We start from the raw sequence: 27,117 nt of genomic DNA, 5'->3' as shown, positions 1-27,117 counted from the left end.
CCAGATGTGCCTGTCACTGAACTAAAGAACTGCCAAACGACGGATTTAAATAGTGAGATTTCCTTTTATAATAATAGATGTGATTGCTATCAGTAAGTCGTGCTGTACCCAATGCCGTGAACTGAAGAAACATCTGGGTATTGGTTGATACAATAAACTAGGATGTGTGGCGTGCTGGTAGAGTGGTTATAATGGTTCCTGGGAAGAACACAATCCATGGCCTGGACTGCAACCAGAACTCAGCCACCAAGTTCTTTACACGGCCTCCCTGTGTGCGTGTGTGGGTTTCCTCCTACGATCCAAAATTATACTGTTAGTGTATTTGACTTCCCATAAATTCATGTTCTGTGAGTGTTGTGTATATGCTCAGAGATAGGACTTTAGGCTATAAACTCAACAGTGAAAACAACAGAAGAAACTGAATGTATCTGCGCAGATTATGTTACCAAAAAAGGGTAATAGGAAGGGGGACTCCTGTGTAGGAGTCATTGGTGGGTGTTTGATAAGATGGAACATGTTCTTCTAGAAATGTTCACAAGAGGAGAGGTCCCTCTGTCACACCTAAGTATAAGAGAGGGAGCTGGCAGGACATGTATCCCCAGGTCCTGGGTCCATGCCAACAAGTCATTCTTCCTTAAGCTTTTCTTACATTAGATACAAGTAGGTGGATGGATGAACAAATGATCCTCATGTGTTACTCATCCATATGAACACATTACCCTGAAGCGGTCATGCACATTTTACTTCACATTAGCTTCTTCAGTCATTTGGACTGGTAATACACGATCAATGACACTAGGTAAATGGAGAAGAATCTTTTTTGAAGGGGCTGATCATACATGGGCAAAATACCCTGTCCCAAAGGTTATTTGTTGTATATTTAATTCTGCAAATATTTATGATGGTTTAAATCCTGAATTTTCACCAACTTTAGGCCAAAATGTATGTGCACCATATGTGCTGTGTATATGTGGCCTGTGCAGCTTTATAGTTTTATGGCCTCTGCATGGCTCACTGACTCCATGGCAGAGATTTATGTTAGTAGATGGAGAAGTATTTTTGAACTTTTATTTGGGCATATTGGAGTTTTTGTACAATTTCTTGTGACTTTTTCATGTGCACCCAGGAGTTCGCTGAGTTCAGGTTTAAAAGTAAAGCTGGTTCATGACTTATATATTTTCTTTCGCCTTCTTCCAGATGTTGATCTACTATTGGTTTTACATCTAAAAAGGTACAAAATATTGCAGACAAAAAACTACAGCCCCCACCTATGAAAGACATTGGCACGGTTTGTGCAAAAATTAGTGATGAAAGGGAACCTGTTACCGGGAATGTCATTTTTAGCTGGTGACAGGTTACAATAGCTATGCTTATTTTAAAAATGCCTTTGTCAGCATTCTGACATCATTTCAGTAGTTTATATAAGTTTATTTTATATGACTTGACTCCCAGCCATCAGGATATAGTCAGTCCCTGGGAAGGGAGCAGCTGCTGCTTGTGTGTACCTGTGTCAGTCTCTTGTCCTCAACACTCCCCACTTCCTGTCATGTGCAGAGGGATGATGTGGAGGAGAGGGAGAATACATGAGGAGAGGTAATGTAATATACAATAAACTATTATAAAGTACTGAAATGATTCAGAATGCTGACAAAGGCATTTTTCAAATCAACATAACATAGGTTATAGGAACCTGTCCCCAGCTCAAAATTACTTTCCTGGTGCAGCCTTAAAACCAAGTGTATTAAGGAATCAAAGCCACTAGGATGTATCTGATGGGCAGCAGAGCTCCCAAAACTGTCGGAAGGAGCCTGCCTAATGAGAAATCCCCCACATTTGTAAGGAGATATTCTGATTGCTTCCACTTGGCGTAAGTAAACTATAGTGAAAAATGTAGGTTGGCAAATGTCACAAAAATAAAATAGATTTTTTTTGCGCAAATCAGCAGTTGAGGAAATCTGTATAAGAAAAATCATATTGCTATATTGCATACACAGGTACAGGGGATGGCATATGGACTTCTATGGCAGCACTATTGTCAATGCATATTTGTTAGCAGTCCTGAATTGGCTAGGACAGTCCCCAATATCCTTGTTTGGGAAAAAACACAGGCTTTGCAAAACCCAAGCTAAAAGTGGGCAACCCATCTGATTTGGGGAGTGGATCAGTTGATACATAGCTGGCCTAAAGCTTTAGTTAACCATAAAAAATACAGCTGACAGGGCCTTTACCAACCTAGAGGCAGGCCTAAATATAAAGACAAGTTATATCTCCAATAGGTTCATACTTTTTTTTTTTTACTATATTCTCCTTAGTCCTAGGGTAGGACAAAATGACATAGGACTAAAGTTGTCCTTTTCCTATGTGCACTTATGACCACACAAAATTCCTCTGATGCAGAATTAATGATGATGTAGCATTTCTCACTAAACGGTATTTCAGTCAAGCAGGCGCAGGGGTAGCAGAAGCGCGAGGTATAATGAGATGCATCCCATCCAGACTCCTGCCATTTCCTATCCCCACATTTCTCTGAATCAAAAATCGCAACCAGAATCTAATCTAATGACATGCACTAAATGTCAGCGGAGCCAATTAATATGCTTCCTAGAAGTGACACGACCACAGGCATGAAATAAAAGAAAATTATGTTAATAGGAAGACTCCACTGAACAATGCTCACTATCTTTTCCATTAGCGAATAGTAACAGCTAGTGGCACCTGGGGAATAATCACACACCAGGTAATGCACAGTTAACAATCCACTGAATTTTGTTCAAGGGAACAACCATTATTTTATTGTTAAATTTACATCCCACCATAGCGAGGAGCGGTCTGCGGGAAGAGCTTTATGTGCCTTCCTTCTGAGCAGACTACATTGTGTTCTGCATTGATCAAATTACAAAGCAAGGGCAAATTCTAGCCAAATCTGAGGTTTACTGGAAAACCGTAAACTTTCTGTAATGTATAAAACACCTAAATATCTACCCTGCAAAACACAAATACATCAAATACCCTGCAAAACACAACTACCCGACATATGCAAAGAGCCAAAGATAATTATGTGAGAGGGACATTGAAGCCAAATTATCACCTACACAGGAAAGGTTTTACGTTTCTGACTACAGGGAACCCAATCAATCACAAAAACACGAGTCTAATGTGTCAGTGGGGGAGATTTATCAATCTGTCTACAACACAATTCTGTTGCAATTTGCACAAAAAAAACTGTCTACACCACATTATAAAGGGGGTTTAAGACAGTGTTCTAGCACTCCTACGACTAGTTTGACAAAAGGGGCATGGCCTATGAAAAAGGGGCGTAGCTTCATGCGGAAAAAGTTGGTGCGCCAAAAATACTGCCGTCAAATCGAATTTTGTCCTAGTTTTCTGGCGTAAAATAAGGCAACTAATAGGAGATGAAAAGTATGAATAAATAGTCTTATACTATGACAGATTTATCATTCAGCACCGGACACTTATATGAATCTTGTGCAGAATAAGACTGTCTTAGTCTAACTCTGCACTGTCATACCTTAGGACACTAACAAAAGCAGTTCCTTTCCTGACCATGGGTCTTGGAATTGCAACAAAGCTCTATTCAAATCTATACATTTGAGATACAGCACCAGCACACACCATGGTCAGGTGTGGACTGTTTTGGAAGATAGAAGCCATATTTTTCAACATCTGGATAACCTCTTTAACTCCTTTAAGGATGTTTGAAGAGGGCCTATGGGCTGAGCCCTATTCAGATATACTGATAAATGTGTTGGCTGATCTGTTACAGATCAAGAGCAAAATCATCAGATAAAAGTATTATTGCAGTATGTGGTAGGAACAATCAGACCCCCTCGGGCTAAAGTACCCTTGAGAGTCTACAAATGAAGTAAAAAAGTTATTTCAAATTAATAAAGAATTTTTATTTTCCTAGAAAACGGCATCACACCTCACATACAATGACACCTTAAACAGTTCTGTACAATGAAGTAAGAAAAAGTTATTAGCATCAAAATATGGCAAAATTAAGCATTTTTTGCACAAAAGGTTTTAATTATTTATTTATTTATTTATTTATTTATTTTTAATTTTTAAAATAAAGGGTAGGTGTCATTTGGAGAACAAAATAAAAGCTGTAAAAATACAGCACACAATAGATACACAAATTCCTTTTTTTATCAATTTCATCCCATTAGGAATTTTCTTCCTACTTCTCAGTAAATGGGAAGGAATATGAAATAATTCCGCTAGAAAGTACAATTTGTTACTAAATAAAAAAAAAGCCCCTAAACAGCTCTGTCTACAGAAAAATTAAAAGTTATGAATTTTTAAAGGAGGGGAGCAAAAAAATTGAAAAGGGCATCTTATGTGGACTGGACATAACGCTGAATTTTGTACCCAGCCCGTTAACTCTAAAGAACCACCTGAGATTTAGTTTTGAACCACTGACAACTTTAACAAAAAGAGCAAACGGAATGAGCTTATCAAATGAGGTTGTGCAGGTGGAAGAGAGGTTAGTGGCACAGACACGCTATGGGCGATCCAGCAAAACCCAATGCTTTATACGTTCAAACAGCAGAAAACAGCAAAATGAATTAACCTACTTGTTTCTGACCCTTTTTTTCTACCCTTCTTATATATACTGAGATGGAAATTTTTGCTAGTACCAGCTGCCATTTTCCATACCAATTTGAGAACCACATGGTCGCTTTTTATTTTTGCGTATGGTAAAAAGGTAAAAATGTCTCGCCGATTTTCCCTTTGGTTAAGCAGCACGTGACTTAGTACCACAACCCATCCATTAGACATGATATTATGTGTGTTTGGTAAAGACCAGAGAGAAAACTATTAACCATTATGTGCTCAGTCAGTTTTGGAATATATTTCTTTCCTATTACACTCTATTGGAGGATTCTTAGCGGCAATACATCCTAAAAGAGGTTATCAGGGATCAGGGGTTTTATTTTATAGGTCCAGGAGGGTATAAAAATTACAAAAACGCACTATACTCCTGTCTCTCCTGTGCTCCAGTTCAAAACGGTGCGGTCCGTCTGTGCCATGTTCTGTTTGTATACACGACATGTAGGATGTAGTGGGTGCGTATCTGTGGATATGACGTCACCATTGAACCTCTATATACAAATAGAAGCCAGTGGTAATGGGTGGTGGGGAGAGGAGCTGCTCTGAACTGGAGCACTGTAGAAGTCGACTCCAACATAATAATAATAATAATAATCTTTATTTATATAGCGCCATCATATTCCGTAGCGCTTTACAAATCATAGGGGACAAGTAAAAATATAATAAAACATGACAGAGCACAAACATTTGTATGGAACAAGAGGAGTGAGGTCCCTGCTCGCAAGAGCTTACAGTTTATGAGGAGGAGTGGGGAGACACAAGAGGTAAAAGAATATATAATGGTCAAGCCATTCTTCTTAAGGGAATAGAACAAAATATAATAAATGGGATTGCTGTCGCTTGAACCACTCAGCCGTCATCTTATATACAAGGTCCAGGGTGAATGGGACCGCAGAGAAGTCTGCTGCCTGCTGGTTGCTGGATAACAGATAGGAGGAGGACACAGTACGGGTTAGTAGAAGAGTTAAAACTTCATGCAGTTAACAAGTGCTACAGGCTTGCCTAAAGAAATGGGTTTTAAGAGCACGTTTGAAACTTTGGAGGTTAGGTATTAGTCTGATAGTCCGGGGCAGAGCATGCCATAGAATGGGTGCAGCTCTAGAGAAGTCTTGGAGACGCGAGTGGGAGGTCCGCACTAGGGTAGAGGTTAATCTAAGATCACTGGCGGATCTAAGAGCACGAGTTGGGCGATAGACTGAGATAAGAGAGGAGAGGTAGGGGGGTGCAGCATTATACAGAGCTTTGTGGATGAGGGTTATTATTTTAAACTGTATTCGAAAGGAGACTGGCAGCCAGTGCAACGACTGGCATAAACTGAAGGCCTCCGTGTAGCGTTTAGTCTGAAAGACGAGCCTGGCTGCTGCATTAAGAATCGATTGGAGAGGAGAGAGTTTGGTGAGTGAAAGACCGGTTAGTAGAGAGTTACAGTAGTCTAGACGAGAGTGAATCAGAGCAACAGTTAGCATTTTACAGGTTTCAAATGTGAGAAACGGTCGGATTCTAGAGATGTTTCTGAGATGCATCCGGCAAGAGCGAGCAATAGATTGAATGTGTGGCTCAAAGGAGAGGTCAGAGTCCAGCACAACCCCAAGACAGCGGGCCTGCTGCTTTGGGGTTATGGTGAACCACAGACTGATATGGAGAGGTTAGGAAAGGCTCTGTTAGTGGATGGTGGAAAGACAAGAAGTTCGGTCTTAGAAAGATTAAGTTTCAGGAAGAGAGAAGACATGATTTACGTTATTTGTCATTAAGAAGTTAAATCCCTTATTAAAAGGGATTAGAAACTACAATATCATCTTATATGCCCTTGTCGGGACATATATCTGGCTATGGCGCCAGTTCGCGGTATGGTGCCCACACATTTATGCCTCGCTTTGGAGAGGGGTGAGCAGCGCTCCTCTCCTGTGTGCGGCTGTTTACTTGCCTGTACTACTGAATTCTGTATTGGATAGACCCTGCAGCTACAGCCATGGCTCCTCCGAAAAGTAATTTTGATCCATGATTGTAGTGTATATTTAGCTTTGATTCTGTGTCAATGAAGGTCCAACAACTCGATCCAAGAGACATTTCAATCCTTTAGGAGATCAAGAATATCCCTTTAACTGAAAATCGCTGATGAGGCGGCCCACATTTTACTAGTAGGCAATGCAGTAAACTAAGTACTTAATAATATAATAATATTGCTCTATAGTTTTGCAATCACCTAAAGAAAAGTTATAAAAACTGATCTATGAGAATAAACATACATTTAGATTGAAAACACATTATTGGTATTTTTTTATACAAATAAAATATTTTAAGCAAGTATATGGAGAGAATGTGTATACAAAATGACCTTGGTCTACCAGCAGGGGGAGCTACACACCTAATGTGCCATTAAAAAAACTGCAATTTAAGGTATTTGTATATAAGGTAGAAAACATGTTGTATGATAATCTGCCATGCCTTTTAGTTGTCATGTAATGCACAGGGCGGACAACAAAGACATTCTTTTAAAATGCAATGAGATTGTTTTTGTCAAATTAGTAGAGCAAACAAAAGAATCTAACATGTCAAACCAGGCGTCAGAGCATCATATTTAGAATGTATTTCATACCAAGCACATACCATACAATGAGGTAGGTGTACTCTGCACTAGATAGACAGATGTCTGCACCTATATCTACCTTATACGGACCCTGCCGGGACTTAGGTCCATTGTTCAGTACTATTATGCGCTATAATTATCGCATACCCTCATCATTCTGACCCTGACAGAAAAACAGCGCCACACTTGTCCATGGGTTGTGTGTGAAACTGCAGCTCAACTTTACTGAAATGTATGAAGTTGGACCATATGGACAGATGTGTTACTGTTTCTCATACATGGCCATGTTTGTGTAATTCTGAACAACGTGCAAGATTTAGTAATAGGTTCCGGCCTTGTAATAAATTTGGTGACACACCGGTGGTCTGCCTGACATACTTCTCAGTTATAACTAGGGATGAGCAGACCCTTTCAGATTCTGTTTGGATTGGGTCACCCCCTTCCCAGGTCAACATCCACTTCAGAAAATTGGCGTGCGGTGTGGAAAATCTGATGAAAGTTTCAATTCCCTGGTCGTGCACTTGTATGCATTGAATCTAATCGCAGCTGTGATGAAAATGCGGTATATAGAGGGAGATTTATCATAAGTGTCTGAGGTAAAAATATTCTAGTTGCCCATGGAAACCAATCAAAGCTCAGCTTTAGCCTACATTCACAACACGTTGTATAGCATGGCGGGCACACATCGGCGCCCGGGAGAGGAGGAGGGCATGAGCATTGCTCACCGCCACTCCTCTCCATAGCTATATATGGTGCATGCTTCCTGTACGGTGCATGCACCCATTGCCGATTTCCATGGGGAAAGTATATACGGCTTATATACATCGGCCGTATATACGTCCCCCGTGCGGTCATGTGAATATAGTCCTAGTCTTATAAGAGAGACGTAGAGGGGCAATGCGCCGTGTCTCCGTTCTTTTGAAACTTTCCTTCACTGTTTTTTACCAAAAGTATGCCAGGTCGGACATGACGTAGCTATGTCCAGCGATTGCGCCGCCTGTCGGATACTATAAGAGGCCTTAGCCTCTTGATGTATCTGGGGTGACAAGGAGGGCGTGGCCACAATAAATCTCCCCCTATATCTCTATCTTCCAGTGTTGTCATATCTTCAAACATTTTCATAATCATTCGAAGGAAAATTTTAGGACACATGACTGGGAAATTGTAAAAGAATTGTTTTTCAAATTGTGCCAGCCCTTTAATACTTATTTTTTTTAACAAAAACTAAGATGAAATGAATTTGTTTTGTCAAAGAGAAGTTTAATGACTGAGCATATGGTACCACAGCCCAATGTGCAGAAGCATATGGTAGTCAACAATACTTAGAAAGTGAAAGGTATCAGGAGCATATGGTAAGGTTTCCCATCAAATGCACTTATAGTAATTACATCCCTAGAAAAGTGCACAGCAACTATACAAAAGACGGTGTTCTGCTGAGGTACAATCTGACAATTTTAAAGAGTTTTCCATGATTCCTGGAGAATCCAATGGAAGTCAGGACAGTGCCACAATGGTCTTTGCACCCAAACACTGTGAATAATAATGAAAAAATCTTTTAGATATGACAGTACAGTAAGAGAGGAGAGAGATAGTAGAAGGTCAGCAGATTTGCGCAGGTCATTTCACACCACAAATACACCGAAAATTACAGTATAAAACATGTGCACTGGATTTTGGAATAAACTTTCATCTGTTAGGTGTGAAGTTCTCCTCTGGAGCAGACAGCCTGGTTCCGCTAACGTACCCCCATGTGTCATCAGCTTATGTCAGTTTTAACAGGTTCCCGATTTGTGGTCAGATGACCATTGCAGGCAATCACCAGCCATAGTGTTGAGTGGTACACAAAAGGTTCATAGTTTGCCCTCTTGTATTGGGCCAAGCAGTCTCCGGACCACAATAGAAACTCATATTATATCAAACATCCCCCAGAGCTACTGGGGGCAAATTTGTCACTAACAAGTACAGATGTACAGGTTGCCATGTTCATAACTTGATCGGGGGGCAGAGGGTGCGGTTGCAACTGGGCCCAAGAGGCTTAGGGGCCCATAAGGCTCCATTTTCCCTTATGAGAAGGCTAGAACTATAAACCATACATTATAGTCGAGAGGCTGGCACAGACTTTGCACAACTTTGCTCATCGGCTTTCAAGTTTCATATATTTTTATGAATTACCTCTTTTGTCACTGTGCTGACAACAATCTGCTTTAATGGAAACCTACCATCAGGAATCTACCTATTAAGATAGTTTAGGGTTTATAATGTTAGGAGGAACCTACCATCGCATCTACCCTAATAGGAAGATTCCTCATGGTACATTTCCTTTAAGAAACATAACCATTGTGCTTTCATAGTAAATATGAATCAGAAGTAGAAAAGAAATTTGCTTTAGTGCCGGATGAATGATTTATGACCACTGCTGCTGCTGAGTTCTTTAACAGTTAAAGGGCCATGAAAAGGTAATGAAATATTTAGACATTAATCATGTATATAAAATATATGGGGGACCGGTGACTCATTTATAAAAAATAGTCAGTAAAAATAGTTATGATACTGATGGAAAACAATCAGGTACTTGCATTCATTCTCATGTGAAATGTATATAGTTTACTTGTATTGGTTAGTATGCATCCTATTATATGATAATACCACTCTCCATAACCTTCATGTCACTACAGATAGCAGAACTTCATTCAATTTTACACAGGCTGCAGCCTGGCCATGCCCCTGACATGAGCAGACATATAGTTCCATAGAAACATGTTTCATATATCACGATTGATGTTAAGGGGGCTGCCTTACAAGGTAGCCCCTTTGAATGGCAATGGTTTCCTTATTCCATCCTTGAAAAGTTATTTGCATATTTCCCAGAACCCCCTAGTAGGGCATCAATGGCTGTAAGTCTATGCAAGGCGGTCTTAACTAGAAAAGTCTTTATGTTAATATAACTCCTTCACTCTTGAATCCTTATGATGATGTCATTACCAGGTGAATATTTAGGGAGGTAAAGCTGCCTATACAGAAATTAATAGAGCAGGTGATAAAAATAAACTTTGTAATATACTTCATAAAGTAAAACAGCCTCTCTGTGCTTTTTTTCTGCTTCTTTCTCCTATAGTGAGCATCATATCTGAAAAACTGTCAACTTCAGGCAGATAATGAGGTTAATGATTAACTCTATCCATACTAGATAATTCAGCTCTCAGAGGAGATCAGTTCATCCAGGACTTTATAGACTCAGCACCTGCACATTGAGCACTTTCTGCTGTAATGTAGGGAGACAGTGTAACAGCCTGTAAAACATAGAGGGGCAAGGGTAGCCCTTAAGGCTTGTTAGCATAATTTTAAAAGTTGATTTTAGAAGAAAGGAGTGCATGGATAACAAATTAAGAATATTACCACAGACATGGTGCCTGATGAGTAAGTGTTCCTGGTTTATCATGGTTGTGTTTAATGGTAAATTTATTAGACACTTTATTACGCTCCATTATTTCTCAGAGGATGAAGGACAGAAAGCTGATTAACACAAACGGCTAAAAATAGGAAGAAAGACAGGGGGACTACACGGGAACATATTTCTTTAATAACGTATATTAACAGGTTTATCATTTTATTCATATATAAAGTTTTGTCAAATGTTTAGTTTCAGATAGCTCAACCAACAGCTATTCCAATCAACACCTCCATAGACACGAATGCTTAGCTTAATTTACCAGTGCATCGATATTGGCACCAGCTTCTCACCCAGAATAAAATTTATCAATATAGATGAAGTGTAGCATTCCTAATTCTTCCTTCTCCCAAGATCTCTTACCAAAGGAGTTGAGAAATCATATTGTACATTAGTTATGATATTGTTAAATTGTTTATGAGAAATAAATGGTAATATCTATATCTATGCTGACCACCGATCACTTGCTTGTTGGGTAAATTTGTTTTATAATTTATATTTTTTTTATATTAAAATATACTTAAACTGTACACCTTGGGTGTGTTGATCTGAAGTAGAAAGAAAATGTGAAAAAACCTATGAGGAATCCAGAAGAATGTTCTTCCTTTTGTTTCCTGAAAGACAGAATGCCTGCCTATCTTCTAACATTCCCCTTAGTGACTGACAGAGGAGTTTGTCTCGTACAGATGCTGTAAGATCAAGCAGCAATTTCTCCTCATCCATCTGGACCACGAGGCCCTGTAATGGCTTTAGTGTATCTGTTTGATCACTGTCTTTGTGGTTGATGATCAGAACAACTATCATAGTCTGGCAGCACAGGAGGCAAGTCTCCAGCTGTGGCAATGTGGGATATTCTCCAGGAAGCACATGGCAAACGCGGTTTTACATGACTTTTTTTTGGGTATGGGAAAATTGAACTCAGACAGACAAAATGACGGCAGAAACTGTAGGAGCCTTGCTGGTAATACTCATGGCATCAGACTCCGTCTCGTAGATTCCTTTACGCTAGATCTACTGCTGAGCTCATCACAACAATCATTAAGTGAACAACAAGATGTTTATCCCAAAAGGGCAGAGTAAATATCTTTCACATGTGTACAACTCCCAGTGCACACAGAGAGCAGACACGGAGCTGCTCATGTATCCATTAGCTAAAAAGATCTTACAAGAACACCACAAAAGACCTACCATCAAATACTGGCAGCTTGTATGTTATTATAATAGAATATGTTGCTTATACCACCATTACAATCATCGCTGTATCTGTACATGACATGATACACACCAATGAAGGTCTTTTAAACTGTGTTTGCAGTGTCAGTCAGTGTTTTAGTTTGGAGAGATAAAGTATATGGCTACATGCACACGAACGTATGCCCAGCATACGGCGCTCACACAGAAGAGGAGAGGTGAGGCTGCGCACCCCTCCCCTCTCCATAGAGATGCATGGCCATGCACACGGGGAAAGGTAGAACGTTCTATCTTTTCCCTGTGTACGGTGCACTATAGTGCCAGACACGTGTGGCACCGTACCGCCACCGGGAGCCTATTGCCATCTATGGGAGACATATATTTGGCCACAAATAATAAAGCACCTGACCTCATAAACCTAAGGTGTGTGGTACGACTCCTATATGAAAGTATATTTGGCCACAAGCTTGCGACCAAATGTACGTCCCCGTGGCGGTAGGGTGAATGTAGCCCAACTCTGCACAATATATATATATATATATATATATATATATATATATATATATAATGAACACAGCACAATATATGCTCTACCGAATTTTTATATGTGAAACAAAGCCAAAATTGTGTATTGTTTGATATCAGCCCCAAAGATGTCTCAGTTGTGGAGACCTACAGATGTGTTTGATGCATGCACCAACAGATGGTCACAGTCTGCTCCACCAGAAAGTGACCAATTCTAATTGAGTATATAAGGGATCAGAAGAAAAGAAGAAGAAATCAGGTGATACCTTTTTGCGGCCGAGTATACTTGATGTTAAGCTTTTGAGAATATTCTTCATCAGAAATTAAGTTTGTGATCCCCATGGCTATCACGAAACAAGTTTACACTACTAAATTAGAGATCAGCAGAGACTCACTTTCTGAATAAGTATTGCTAAAGCAAAAAAGATCAAAGTCAGACAATGATCCAAGAGACATGGGTGGTCAAGGCTGCTGGGTGGCTCCATAGCACCTGGGTGCTGGCTCTCTGTACGCTGCATGATAGCGGCCTGCGTCTCTGCACTGGGGACACTGCGCGGCTGTCAGCACAATACCCATATGAAAGCAGGAGAGCAGGAACCTTATCTAGACCTGAGGACTGAGTGTACAACTTTTTCTTTACTGACCAAATTTAGTCCATGGGGGTGAGAGGGGCTTTATAAAATTACAATATTACAATGTGGGGGCTGTATATAAAATAACCATGAGGGGGTGTTTGGACTGATAAACTAGGGAATATTTTAAGGCTTAATATGGAGTAGCTAGGACAACTAGGAACCCCCATATAAAATATTCACCAAGAGTAAAACAGTGCTGATATTGGATTTTATTATCTGAAATGTTGACTTACATCATGGGTACATTTGAATAGTAAGTAGTGAACCGTGATTACTATGTGTGATACATAGTATTATGAATGATACATCACAGTTGGGGATCTGATTCAGATTGTACATTGGTGCCCAGCAGCTTCAAGTTACTCCTCTGGTTATATCTGACCCAGAACTGCAGAACAGGGGACTGTTTTAGTTTCTGAGTTTACTGCAAAGGGTCTCCTAAGTAACTGTTGCCCAAGGGTTAGGGAGCCAGGCCTTGGGTCAAGGTACTACTGTCCCCTGAGAATAAGGCCTCCTGCACGTGGCCATTGCTTTTGGACAAGTGCTAGCACACATCCCAGTGCATTTCTATGGGCTTATACACACACCTGTGTTTTCCATGGCCCGGTGTATAGGCCGACAGTGATGCGATCCTGCTCATAGAATCGCTATCTATATGGTCAGGACCTACTGTTTATTATTATAGTGAAACTTGGCTTTAGTTGTCAAGAATTTAGCATTTGTTGCAATTCCAACACTGATTCTTTATCTTGTAGGATTTGAGATCCAAAAATCCCAAGGAAAACAGCTGGGTCAGTCTTTGGTGTAGTCTCCAATACACCCACGGACACAAGACAAAGAAGTGCATGGTTAATGACCTACACATGATTCATACAAGATTCCTTAGCCTTTAACTTAACACACAACTGAGAATATCCGATTCTCCTATAAAGCTACTGCTTGAACCAATAGGTATTCCCTTCCTTTTCCTCCGCTTAGTGACCCTGCTTAGATTTACAGCACTTCTGTGTAATATTTTAACTTTCAGCCTTTAAAAAGTCTATACAGAATGAATAAAATTGATCATTCAAGGGTCTTCTGACAAGACACATATCATTCCAACCGGTAAACATGATATTCACTTAATAATCACTTATGGCACAAATGGCCATTACCAGAGCAGCGGGGAGGCCGGCGCTGTGTGTTAGGAACTGGTGTGGAGCCTTTTCTTGTGAAAAAGATTGACGTTAAATTGATTCTTGAATACACAGTGTTCCTGCTCTGCAGGTATAAGTCTGCCAGACAATCATATATTACGTGAGATGATATGAACATATGGAGCAAAGAGTATTACATTTCCTGTATGTCTGTGCTCCAGGCAGTCCTGTATTTTCCAATGTATAATACAGGAGCGGAAGCTGACCATAGACACACAGGGGCTAATGTATCCATCTAAGGAGAAATGACGTCATAAATACAATGTACCACATGTGTGATCTTATATTTATCAACACACATCTACATATATCTACAATCGAAACCAGAAGAAGTTTACATACACTATATAAAAAGAAACACATGAAGGTTTTTCTCTCTATCTGACATGAATAAACCGTTCCCGTTTAAGGTCAATTATGATTACCAAAATTATTTATATTTGCCAAATGCCAGAATAAAGAGAGAATTCTTTTTAAGATATATTTATTACTTCCTGCAAAGTCAGAATTTTACAGCCACTAAGATTACTATGCCATGAACTATTTGAGACAATCCATATGATGATGTCACGCCTTTACAAAGCTTCTGATTTATTGGCGCAACTGGTTTATTTGCAACATTAAGCAACATTCACACGACCATAAGCTTATGTCCGTACATACATCCCCCATAAATGGCAATGGGCGTACGGAGTGAAATGGTGCCATACGTACCGCACCATACACGGAAAAAAGACAGGATATGTCCTATATTTCCCTGCTTGTACGGCCTGGAGGCCGTGCCTTTCTATGGAGAGGGGAGAAGTCACCTCAGATAACAAAGTCAATGTGGTCATCACAAGTCCCTGATCTTATTCCTATTGAAAAGGGTAAAGCTGAAAAAGCAGGTGAGAGCAAGACGGCTACAAACGTAGGTCCACTTCCTATTGTGAGAAGCTTGTGGAAGGATATCCAGAACGTATGACCTAAATCATACTAATAAAATGCATGTAAACGTCTGACTTTGCAGTAAGTAATATAAATGTCTCTTAAAAAAAAAAAAAAATTAAAGTAGATATATACTAAAGGGGCGGGCAAGCAATATACTAAAGGGGGCTGGCTATATACATACTACAGGGGGCTGGCTGGCCATATATACTACTGGGGGCTGGCTGGCTATATACTGGGAAGCTGTGACAATGCATTTTCCACCTTCAGCTTATACGGGAGTCAATAGGTTTTCCTAGTTTTTGGTGGTAAAATTAGGGGTCCTGGCTTTTACTCGGGATGGCTTATACTCAAGTATATACGGTTATCCTAATTAACCTAGAACGGGAAAGGTTTATTCTTAATTTATGTCAGAAAAACATTAAGTTAGAAAGTAAGGAGATCATGTATATCTTTTTATACACTGAATGTAAACTTCTAGTTTCAACTGTACATAGATATAGACAACTTAAACCGGTTTTAATTTTTTAAGAAATGGGGTGAGACCAAGCAGTGTTGCAACACAAAACTAACCACCAGATATTTGTGCCGAACATCAGCATAAATATGTAACAGGTTAGACATGTAGCGCAGGCTTCCACTTTTCTCATCATTGTAAGTTTCCACTGCATTCATGACAATGACTGTTCCATACAGATTTTTTAGGGCATCTAATTTGGCTTCCAGGCTCACAATGGCATGGTTATTTCAGGATTATTCAGCAATTTATGCAAAACTGTGCCAAATAAAAATCAAATATGGCTCTAATATGTCTACAAACACGTTCCTATATATCTCCCCACTCACCACAGTCTATGTGCTTTCTTAGAGAAAATGAGAGTTCGGGAAGCATTTACCAGGTACCTTTCTCCACGACAGATTCTGTTGCCCCCTCACCTAATCAATATAAAACTAAGCAGTGCTGGAATTCAGTTATAATATCAGTGGGGCTTTTAGGAAAGCTCAGTGGTTTCATATAGAAACATACTGTAGATCTTCTAGCTAGCACCAATAAAAATAAATATCATGTTGGAAAAGGAAAGGGCATGTTTAAAGGAGTTAGTCACTCTTTTACATAAGGTGCCCATGTGCCTTGACTGCCTTGGATAACCCGTGAATGTTCATCAAGTGATTCAGTAGTCCTTCTGCTTACTTCTGTTCTGTGTGCAGACTATCAGTGCTCCTTTGTTTACATATCTGAGCTCTGCTGAATAGGAGGAGCTGTAGCTGAAGAGCTATGACTCAACCTGCTTCCGGTCTCTGTCAGCAAATAGACAGTGGAAAGAAAGACACAGTGCTTGATGCTACGAGGAAGGCCCATAGCAGTAAAACAGAGGAAGCTTTGTATATATGCAGAGTGCAACATGGAGAGAACAGAGAAAGGCTGAGGCTAAGACACAGGTACATATACATGCAGAAACATATCTGATGAGATACATTTTATTGAAAAGTGGCCACTTCAAATGGATAAAGGGGCTAATAATTAACTTTTTCTATAACTAGTGAATATTGATTCAGCTCTGTGAATACCCGTCAGGAAGATGGTGAATATGGACGTCAGAGACTGTACTAAGCCATCACATCTACTTAGATCACATTAGCCAAGTCACCTTCACACTGCTGCTCTACTACAATATCTTCTCTACATTCCTATATTCTATCTCATGCTAGGCGCTTCTTAATTTAGTAAAGACCAAAAAGCCCCTTAACCAGCAAAGCGAATCTAAAAAGAAAACCATAAAATCTGAGTCAGATTTGTAGAATATGTCCCACTGAGAGAAGTGCGACAAGATGCAGTTAACAGTGAATTAATATTGTAAGAAATGGGTAACAGTTCATTAACTTTGATTTAGAACTGCGGGCTACAAGTTGTGAGTGAAATCGCACTTCCTTTTTTGGTTAGTCGCATGTTTTCCTATGAATTAACATACCTGAGAATTTTTATAATGAGCCTCCTGAAGCCAGGCGTGTCTTAACCCCTTCACTCGCGGTTATGATTTAGCCAATGTCCACTTTTGTCTCTGGCACAATGGGGGAGTTTTATCAGAAGTGTCTGAGAGCAGAACTCTTCTAGTAGCCCATAACTTCCAACCAGAGCTCAGCTTTCATTTTCGCACAGCTGCTTTTAAAATTAGAGCTGAGTTCTGATTGGTTGCCATGAGCAAATAGAAACAGTTCTGCTCACAGACACTTCTGATACATTTCCCCCACTGAATTTGGTCACAGGGGCCGTCAATCATAACTGCAGCAATGGGCCTCTTTTTTATGTGGAATTCAGCAAATCTGTATGTATTCATAAAACCAGTGCCACCCAGATTCCCAAATAACATACAGGATGTCAGTGCTATGAATACACAGCATCATGCTATGTATAAAGCAAACATTAAGGTTTCCTAGGGTTCTCCTAATTGAGAGCCATGTATATTAAAGGGGGTGCCATGTCTTAAGTCATTTAAGTTCATTAATGTGGAAGTTCCCCAGCTGCCTAAAATATCAATTTTCAATTCCTTAATATTTGCAAGGCCTGCACAATTAAAGTTGTTTCCCAACTTGTACAGTTATAGTATTTCCACAGGATGGTCCAAAAATGTATTATAGCTAGAGATGAGTGGGATTGCTTTTTAATATCGGGTCCGGTGTTCGGGCGCATGCTGTGTGACCTAGACATATTGCTGGGTTGGCGGCCGTGGTACTAGCCATGGCTGTGATCTGCTAGGGGGGACAACCCTGGTCAGTCACAGCCATGGCTAGTACGTAGGGGTGCCACACAATCTGGCAATATGTCAGAAGGGGCGCACCCGAACCCTGGACCCAAACTTCAATTTCAGGTCTGCTCATCTCTAATTATAGCTAAGGTCCCGGCTCTGGAACCAGCACATGTCTAAAACGGCCCCACTTAAAGAGGTAGTGCACTAATAAACCTTTCTAGGGTAGGAACTACACCCTTATAGTGTCACTCATATTGTAAAGTTTGTTTGTAGTTAGCAAGAGAATTATGTTGAGTAATGCACTGGCAGCAGGACTTGGGACTTCTTGTGACGTCCTATGTCCTACCGGCTCCTAGCAGATGGAGGGGGCAATGTAGTTATTACTGTATACATATCTGTACCAACCTTTCGTTAGTCATAAACCTATTGGAGTGGTTCTCTTATCACATGCTGGTGACATAGCCCTAAGGCCAGTGGTACAGTTCACTGTTGCTGTTTTGTGGGGAAGCAAAGACTCCTTGCATCATTAGGATGTAAGGAGTCCCATCTTCTGCACTCTGCTCAGTCTGTGAAATATGGCTTCTGCAATTCTGTTATTCCCATGGCCTTCATTAGGGCCTATTGAGTACGAGCTCTTACTAATTGCTTAGTCTTGGTGGCTAAGAAAAGCCACAATTAAAAAAACAAGTTCTAAGTATGTTTCAGTATGAAGTAAAGCACCTCTAAATTAAAGGCAGAGGAGGAAAGGCTCTTTAAGAACTTGTTATATGCTATTTTACGATAGTTTGACTTTACATACATCTAAGCACATTTACTTACTCGTATGTTGCTGAGGGACGTGTAGGCGTAACACACAATCATCGCTTATATTTAGGAATTCTCCATTTGCTTTCAAGTTCAAAGTCCTATGTACGACGTGGAATGTGTGAAGACGTCCGCTGATAAGTTGCTTATAAGAAGGAGGACAGTGTGCTTGAGAAATCCATTAACCTCAATGCTCCTTTCCAGATTGTTATGATATTCGGCCAGGTTCATATGGCTAAGTACATCATTTTCTGTCACACTGTTTCAGAACTTTGCTTTCTCAGGTAAACTTTGCAATGTCAGTCACTTTCATGTTAAATGCTTACTGTGGAATTTTTATTTCCACCAATTTCAAAGGGAAAAACAAGGAGGAGAAACTGCTGGAACCTGACAGAAGGTGGCATCATTAACACAATGTGGCATGGATATCAAACACTGCGCCAAGGTACTTTAATCTAATGTTTTTTAAAGAACATTGTGGTAGTTGTGCCAGTTCGTAAGGTTTTTTGGCACTTTCTTTGCAACAACAAATGCGGCCTCCCTACGTTAATTTTTAGCCAGATTTTTTCTATGTGGAGTGAGTGTGGTGCTTTTGTTTATAGAAAGTAGTATTTTCTCAGTATGGTGTTTTTCTGTCAAGCGATGTTAAATGGGTGTTTAGACAGTCTAGTCCAATCTTACATGGGGAAATGTTTAATGTCGGAGTCTACATGCCATGGCTGTGTGGTGAGCACACAGTGTGTCGTGCGGCCACTCGTCTTCCTATGGAGGAAGGAGGGGGTGAAGACCTGGACCCCTCACCTGGCCCTGTGCTCTCATGGCCTGGGCAAGCACCTGGCGGCCTGAATGCATCCTTAGGGTGATGCCACATTTATTGGTCCCTTTTTAAGCATGCTTTTTCAGTCTGCTTAAAAATGCATGCGTTTCTAAAACACATCCGTTTTTGACTGTTTTTGACCGTTTACCATGCATTTGGCTGCTTAGAACCTGTTCGTCTATTAAGATAATCGGAAAAAACGGTCAAAAATGGATGCGTTTTAAAAACGGATCGAAAACACATGCTTTAAAACGCCATGTGTGGCATCATAATGGGTGAGACCAAATAATTAATAGAAGCTCCTCCTCTTTTTTGGACATCCACTTAAAAAACTGAAGGTGGAAACACACCCTCACACTGTCTGGTGTATATTATTAAGCTAACCCCGCTCATTTCACAGCCACTTTCAGAAGTAGACCCGTTATTAGTGACAGCTGAACTCGTTCACAAGATCTAACAACGTTGGGACCTTTGCTCAGACGGCTTTCTGCGCGAGTAGCTAGTTTAACCCCTCAAGGACGCAGGGTTTTTCGGCTCATTTCTCGCTCTCCAACTTCAAAAATCCTTAACTTTTTCATTTTTACGTGTACAGACCTGTGTGAGGGCTTATTTTGTGAAGAAAAAATGTTACTTTCCCGTCACGTTCTTGTGGGCTCAGTTTTTACGACTTTCACTCTTCGCTCCAAATAACATGCCTACTTTATTCTTTGGTTCGGTGCGATCGCGGTGATACCAAATTTATACAGGTTTTATTGTGTTTTAATACATTTTCAAAAAATAAACGAATGTGTACAAAACACATTGCCATCTTCTGATGCTAATAACTTTTTCATACTTTGGCGCACGGAGATGTGTGAGGGGTAATTTTTTGCGAAATGAGGCGACGTTTGCATTGCTACCATTTTGAGGTGCGACATTTTGATCATTTTTTATTTCATTTTTTATGTTATGTAAAAAGGTGTAAAAGTCGCATTTCGGACATTTGGGCGCCATTTCCCGCCTCAGAGGTCACCGCCGGCCGTAACCGTTTTTATATTTTGATAGATCGGGCATTTTGGGACGCGGCGATACCTAATATGTTTGTGATTTTTACTGTTTATTATGTTTTATATCCGTTCTAGGGAATGGGGGGTGATTTGAATTTTTTATATTCTATTAATTTTTTTTATTTTTTAAACTTTTTTTTTTTCACTATTTTTTAGACCATCTAGGGTACATTAACCCTAGATAGTCAGATCGCTCCTACCATATACTGCAATACTTCTGTATTGCAATATATGGCATTTTTGCAGCACATTCATTACAATGAGCCACTGGCTCATTGTAACGAATCTGCAGATGCCAGATAGTCTCGGGTCAAACGAAGACCCGAGGCTACCATGGCAACCGATCGCCGGCGATGAAAGGGTTAAACCGCGATCGGTGCAAGCACCGAGTGCGGTTATTAGCGGTGGAGGTTTGCTGCAATATGCAACAACCCCCACCTCTGTATGAAGAGGACTCAGCCCGTGAGTCCTCTTCATACACTCCTTATACCTCTGCGCCGTAGAGCTACGACGCAGAGCGTTAAGGGGTTAACTTTGCCGAAACATAATCTATATTAATAAAAGAATTATTATCATTGACTGTGACTTGTAAGGAGGCATAAGGCATGGGGAGGATTAGATGGGTGGGGCAGGTAACAAAAGATAAAAGGTGATTTATGTGGATGTAAGCGAAACACTTTTTAGCTAAAAGGGTGTCAGTCAGTTAATAGGGCTCTATAGGAACCTGTCACTGGCTGTATATGTGCCAATGTGGTGACAGGTTCCCTTTAAAGGGACCTAATTTTCACTAAAGACAGGTTGCAGAAGCTTATTACAGCTGCAGTGCAAAAATGCCTCTCTGCCTTTTCTAAGCATTTGTGTGTTATAATTGTGTGTTATAACTTACCTTGCATCCTGACAAAATCCTGGGGTTGTCACAGGGGCTGGGCTTTGGTTTGGATGCATTTCAGAAAACAACATGTGACTTGGCTGGGCTTCCTCCATCTTTGTGCTCCTGTACAGCTTGTCCCTCCCCACTGATGTCAGGCTAACCAGGCTGTGACCCCTGAGAAGGAGCAGGAGGTGGAGCTGTACAGGAGCACAAAGGTGGAGGCCAAGCTCTGAGGAGTGACAAGCCACATGTTGTTTTTTGAAATGCATCCAAACCAGAGCCCGGCCCCTGTGACTAGCCCAGGATTTTGTCAGGGTGCAAGGTAAGTTATAACACACAATTATATTGTAATGCAAATGCTTAGAAAAGGCAGATTTGCACTGCAGATGTCATGGGCTTCTGTAACCTGTCTTTAGTGAAAATGAGGTCCCTGGTTTGCTCACTTGGGCTCATGTACAGGAAAAATCATGTGGTAATATGACAGGACATGTCTTTTCAAGTCTTAGGAATAGGTCCAGATACCCCATGTATGACCATAGACTAACTCTGTGACACGTTAAATCCCTACATTCAAATGAACATAACATGATATGTATTTAAATAGAGGTTACTCTGTATTATACCCTATCTAAACTCTATGATCTTTACTACATTTGCCTCCCTTCACAGCATTGTATTTGAGCAGCAGCCATCCATACTACAGCCTCTGCAAATAATACATTCTGGCATTAATCACAGAGTTATCAAAAGGCAAATTGACTTTTCACAAAAATATCTAAAAAAATGTATCTTGATAGCCCCTGGTATTTTAAACCGGTGAAAAGGTCAGAATATTGTACGATTCATGCCATTTCAATGTTTCCATTATATATGATTCAATAATGTTTTTACTGCTTCTTACAATTTTATATATCTTTTCATAGTGCATACTTTAAAACTATGGCTTAAAAATGACTTATTGCTCTACAGCTACAGGACTGATTTCAAGCATAAAAACACCGCTAAGCATAAAGCATAATAATTTAGAGGCCAAGCACCGTACTACAAGTCTCTGCCATTCACTTAAAAATCAATTAATAAAAAAATAAGTAATAAAAGCTGAATCTGAAGCATACGACCAGCTATTAAGCCGGACATTTCAACAAAAACTATTCAGTCTCTAGCTCACAATCTCACTCATAAAGGTGCATCAAAATACAGTACTTTTTCGCTACTAGATAAACTCCTATAGGTTGTATTGTCACATCACAAAAGTCATACATTTTACTTATATAAGGTCTTGTTTTTTGCACTATAAATTGAAATTTTCATTTAAAGGGCCTCTGTCACCAGATTTACTCCATAAAACTAACAGCCTGGTCAGGCAGGGTATGAAATGTCCTTTCTAGAATTCCCTCTTTTAAGTGAAATCTGGACCTATAAAAAAATGTATCTAAAGTCGTGTGAAAATGAGCAGAAAAGAGTCATATTTTGCAGAGGAGAGTTAATTCAGATGCTAGTATCTTTGGTTCTATAGTACACATGCTTTAGGTGTCATATTAAAGATATGTGGTCCTAGTCAAAGCCTCTCACTCAGTTAAACCAGTTCCCTACACTGTACTAAAGAGATGCAACCACATTGAAACAGTGCTTTCTACAGTTGGGAGTCTGTTGCTTCTGGAAAAGATCATGTCATTAGGCTTCCTGAATGTCATACTTGATATTAAGGGGTCTGCCTTAAGAGGTAGCTAAATGAGACTTGGTTTTCTTATCCCATACTGGAAAACTGATTTGCATATCTCCCAGCTTGTGGTTCTGTGAGCTACAAGAACCAGAGATAGAGGCAATTAAAGACATAGTTGGAGACTAGCTGCAGTTAAAAATCCAGTTCCTGACTATTTCTTTAACCCTTTTTATCTTCAGTACTGTCAATATGAAAGATGAGATTCTTATCTTCTATACGACATTCCATGTTAGGGTCATCTGAAGTGACTCTTCCCCGAAGCCTCTAAATTTGACCCATCTCAGGCCAAATCAGACTTTTTCCTACTCATTTTCAAACGACTTTGGAGGAGATCTGTATAGAAAAACAGGAGAGATTTCACATAAAAGATGGAAATCTAGAAAGGACATTTGATACCCTACCTGAGGGGGATAGTAGTTTAATGGGGTAAAAGCTAGCAACAAGTTCCCTTTAAGCTGACTAGAGAAGGACTGAACAAAGTTATCCAAATGAGTATTCGTTTTGGACTTGAGGTTAATTATAGATTCAAGGACAAAGGTCAAGTAAGTTAACTACACACTTCTCATCATAGTTTGCAGAAATTCTGCTGACTACAAGTAAATCACCTATGAATTTAAGGTCCCTTTCACACAACCGTTGTGGAGATGTATAACTTGCGGCCCGATATATACGTCTCCATAGATCGCCATACGTAAGCCACCGTATCAAATCATGCGGGAAAAAAGAAAGAGCATACTCTATCTTTTCCTGTGTTTCCTCTCCAGCGCATGGCTGTATGTTCGCCCTTGCTGTGGCCGGGCAAGTATAGGGTTGTGTGAAAGCAGCCTAAGGGCTCATTCACACAAACATAATGGAGACCTATATGCAGCCGCCCATCGGTTCTCATTGATGTCTATGGCGCCCGAGCACTGTGCAGTGAGCACATGTTGCCGTGCATGGCAAAATATAGGACATGTCCTATATTTCACCGTATTAGGGCGCGGGCCGCTCGCCTCTCTATGGAGAGCGTTGCTCACCCCTCCTTCTCTCCAGCTGGCGGCTGTATGTTCGCCCGGGCTGTACATACGTTGTGTGAATCTAAACTGACCTTGATATTCTTCTGGTAGAGGGAAAGAGAGCTGTTACTGTACTTTCTGAAAAAGCCAGAGCATATGTCAGGGATGGCAAACCTTTTGGAGATAGAGTGCCCAAGGTACAAATAAAACCCACTTAAAGTGCCAACATGACAATTTAACCAGTAACTTATTGATCCCAGCTGTATCACAGGTTTCAATCGTGTTGGCATCATAAGTTCACCAATACAATAGAAAGATAATGGAGAAATTTGGATTGTAGCTTCCCTCCAGGGTCCCCTGAAGAGGAAGAATCGGGGTTCCCAGAGCAGGAGCTCCAACAATAATCTGTCTCTATCCACACCTTCTCGTTCCTCCTGTAGCCCTGGCAGCCAAGTATGTCGCTTTAAAATGGCACTGAGCATGGGAAGTCCTGGGCTATATTGGACCGCAGGAGGAAGCTTTGAGTCCTGCCTGGCAAACTCTGTGTTGGAGTGAAGCCCTGGATGCTCACAGAAAGGGCTCTGAGTGCCACCTCTGGAACCAGTGCCATATGTTCGGCACCACTGGCATATGTCATGCATTTGGCGATCCCTATGTCATCTGTACCTTATATACAACAACAATTTTCTGTAACAATAACAGTTAACCATAGAACTAGTTTACAAAAAGGACAAAGATGTGAAAACATCTGCCCTAAAACCTGCCGAAAAATTGCTTCTCATTCATTGCACTAGACGGCTGCTGTAGTTTTTCTCTATTACTAGTTACGTGAATTCCGTGTAGAATCTGAGTGGAGGCTCAAAATCTGCTGCTGAAATAAGCGCAGAACTACAAATACCAGATTTTCTACTCTTCATAGCATGACTGTGAACGACCCTTCGAGTTACTGGGCAACAGGTTTATGTGAGTTACACAAGCTTAGAAGAAGCTTAGATATATTATTTGCTGAGCCCTGTAAATTTACTTACTATATACAAGAAACTATATGGACATCTGGGTAGATGTGTCTATGTTATTCACCTAAGAAAACCTGCCTACAATTAACAACTCTGTAATTAATCTGGAACTGGTGTCTGCCATTCCAAATGCTATTACACAGCGCGGATACATAAAATGTGTAATAGAGGAACCTGTTATTGAGCCTCATTTGCTTCTGTATGCACGGTAAGTGCCAATACCTGTAATAGTATAATTTTGGTTCGAAATTGCGGTTGACTTGTTTATAGTTTATTTGTATTTTATTACTGAAGTAATAGTAATACACATAGGAGGGGTTGGGCCTGGGTTAATTCAAGGAGGCCAACATTAAAAAACGAGCTGCAGTATAAAGCATGTGTGAGGGACATGACAACAGCCTGAACCGAAGATTTGGTGGAGTTTAGACAACTGCGTAGGCAAAGCAGCTGTGCTATAATGGACTAAACTAACAGAAATATAGCAAACAGAAACTCAACCAAATAAGTATCAAGTAAAGGTCTATCTAACTTAACTTAAAGGGCATCTACCAGGGATATTAACACTAATGGAGCCTGGAGCCCCGCAAGCTCATTTGCATACAGTCCTTCATCCTGGTGGTATATGCCATTTAAGAACTACCTGTATTTGTTATCCAAGGTCTCCTCCCTTCCCATGTCAAATTGTAAAATTTTGCTAACAAATCAGAAGTCCTCTGGGGGTGTTGTCACAGCCACTCCTTGCTGCAACTTCACAAGCTGTCACTTTGTCTCCCCCCTCTGTCTGTGTAGGATTACATATGAGGGAGGGAAAAGTGCTCCTGCACAGTGTAACAGTCTGCGAAGACAGCTCTTATTAGCATAATTTGGATCTATGAGCAAATAAACTTTGCTCATAGATCCAGGCTATCATGATGGATTTTGATGGTAGATTTCCTTTAAACCCACCCTTTTTTTCTGCATATTCCCACAACTCTTTACACTGCAGCAGTCCTCTCTTACAAAGACCTACTGTATATCTTAGTTTAAGCTGGTTCATGAACATAATAGCAGGACTACTCTGACAGGTAGGGCAGCAGAAGATATATTGGGAGCTGTGGACTTCTGCATAGCTGTGTGTATTTATGTGCCATCCAGATTCTGGGAAAAGGATGTGTTTATAAGTGTAAACTAATGGGAAAATGTAATGAGCACTGCAGGGCCATTTCACATCACCTTCCTATTCAGGAGCACTAGTACTTGTCCCTTTTCATTCGCTCTTTGCAGGCTTCCACTCCCTGGGTATCCTCCACACTTGCCGACGGCTCTCTGATGGAGCAGCACTTGTATCCACTTCAGCACTCAATATGCTGCTAATGAGGACATTTAATACATCTTTTGTCTGACCGGCAGAGCAGAAACAGAATGAGGAATGAGCCTCTTGTGCGAGCATCTCTCTTCTTCTCACTCTCTGCTTGTGTTCACTGTTCCTGTTCAATCTTGTGTTCACAAACTGTATCGCCTCCACCTAGACACATCTGACCTGACTGTACAACTCACTGCTCCCTTTCATCCTCCCCACACTGAAGCCCTGGCAAATCCCTTACTTGAAGCCCTTACTTCTCAGCATTTTCTAAGTCCATGTACTGTGCACAAAGATCCCCCAAACTAAACAGAAACTGTTGTTTTATTAAGTAATTTTATGTTATTTTAAAATATTACAAAAAAAGCTAAATTTGATGATAAAAAAACAAACAAAAAAACCCATATAATTACGCATGCAGCATTATAATAATAATAATGATACTTTATTTATATAGCGCATACAGATTACGCAGCGCTACACATAGGTTGCCAAATCGGTCTCTGTCTCCAATGGGGCTCCCAATCTAATGATTCAACCAACCAGTATGTTGGTGTGTGGGGGGAAACCGGAGGACCCGGAGGAAACCCACGCAATTATAATAATAAAATTTAG

At 40.4% G+C, this 27,117-nt stretch overlaps 1 long non-coding RNA gene across 2 annotated transcripts in view; it reads right to left on the bottom strand.

Annotated features, from left to right (window-relative positions):
• The window catches only part of LOC140117699 (uncharacterized), a 154,183-nt gene that overhangs the window by 102,491 nt on the left and 24,575 nt on the right, over positions 1-27,117 (bottom strand). The gene's annotated exons all lie outside the window — the stretch shown is intronic.

The sequence above is a fragment of the Engystomops pustulosus genome, chromosome 2 (genome assembly GCF_040894005.1).
Source record: "Engystomops pustulosus chromosome 2, aEngPut4.maternal, whole genome shotgun sequence".
NCBI classification, from domain to species: Eukaryota; Metazoa; Chordata; class Amphibia; order Anura; family Leptodactylidae; genus Engystomops; species Engystomops pustulosus.
The sequence above is the reverse complement of the archived record's forward strand: the minus strand, read 5'-3'. Positions and strand labels throughout refer to the sequence as shown.